The following is a 1,694-nucleotide window of genomic DNA, read 5'->3' as shown; positions in this document are numbered from 1 at the left end:
GGCTCCCAGAACTGGACGCAGTACTCCAGCTGCGGCCTGACCCGTGCCGCATAGAGGGGGAGGATCACCTCCTTGGTCCTGCTTGAAATGCATCTGTGGATGCACGACAAGGTACAGTTGGCCTTCCTAGCCGCCTCCCCACACTGCCGAGCCATGTTCATCTTGGAGTCAATAATGACTCCAAGATCCTTTTCCACCTCCGTGCTGACAAGAGGGGAGTTCCCCAGCCTGTAGGTATGGTGCCGGTTGTTCTTCCCCAGGTGCATCACCTTGCACTTGTCTGTGTTGAATCCCATCCTGTTCTCCTCCGCCCATCCTTGTAACCTGTCAAGGTCCGACTGTAGCCTGTTGCTCCCTTCTATTGTGCCTGCATCCCCCCACATCTTGGTATCATCAGCAAATTTGAACAGGGTGCTTTGCACCCCCTCATCCAAATCACTGATGAAGATGTTGAACAGGGCGGGCCTGAGGACCGAGCCCTGAGGGACCCCACTGCCCACGTCCTTCCAGGCTGAGAAGGACCCATCCACTACCACCCTCTGGGTGCGGCTCTCTAGCCAGTTGGCGACCCATTGGACTGTGTGGGTGTCTACGCCATAGTCCCCCAGTTTCCTAATGAGAACGGGGTGAGAGACAGTGTCGAAAGCCTTCCGGAAGTCCAGGAAGACTATATCCACTGCTACCCCTGCATCCAATGATTTAGTGACCTGATCGTAGAAGGCCACCAGGTTGGTCTGACATGACCTGCCGCTGATGAACCTCCTTAATGAGCATCCTCAAGAAATCTGAGAATATTCAGACTCCAGACATTTTGTGCGTGTGTGTCATTTTCAGCATGTAGGCATTTAAAGATCATAGTAGAGGCTAAGTCACCAGGGTTTAAGACCTGTTCTGTGTACGACACAGCATCAAAATTGTTCATCATTAACAGACAGAGCCTTTTCTGACTTGAGAGAGGATGTATTCAGAAATGATGCTGTTTCTCTAATTGCTTACAGAAGTTGAGGAAGGAAAGACAGAATCTCTTCTTGTTTGATAAATCAATACAAGAGATCTCTGTAAATCCTTGTATGGCTTAAACCATTACCGTTGCTGCTGTAAAGAGCCATGGCTCGTCTCTTGGCTCCTAAGCTGCTTTCTCAGAGTCCCGTACCTGGACTGGAAGCTGTGCAGTTGCATCTCTAGCAACCGCTGCTACTACATTAGATAAGTAACTATTCTTTCCTTCCTAAAATAAGACCCTGGATGTTTCAGTTAGTAGCACGTACTGCTCATTTTCCCTTTGCGGCTATACTCCCTTCTCATTTCCCCAGTCCCCATTCTAGTCATTCTCAGCTTCGGATCCCAGAATAAGGAGAACTAAAGAGAGAGGTTGTTTATGAGTAGGGACCTACTTAATTTGCAGTTTTGTGGATTTTATGGAAACCACAAAATGTGGAATTGTCGGTGAAATCAACACCAACAAAAAACCCCTTTAAAAATAAAATGCTGGCTCTCCAGTGGTCCTTGCTGCCGGGAGGGGAAGGCACTGATTGGCATGGTAAGACAAAGCAGAGATGATGGCAGCTGTCCCCTTGTCCTTCTTCCTCCTGCTGTGCCCTGTACACCAACAAGCACCAAGGGGCAGGGTGGCATGAAAGGCAGCCAGCTATCAAGATGGCAGCTGCTTCCTCATACCTTCTCTGCTGCCCCCC

This window comes from Alligator sinensis, unplaced genomic scaffold, assembly GCF_000455745.1.
Source record: "Alligator sinensis unplaced genomic scaffold, ASM45574v1 scaffold243_1, whole genome shotgun sequence".
In the NCBI taxonomy this organism is placed as follows: domain Eukaryota; kingdom Metazoa; phylum Chordata; order Crocodylia; family Alligatoridae; genus Alligator; species Alligator sinensis.
Note: the sequence above shows the minus strand (reverse complement) of the source record.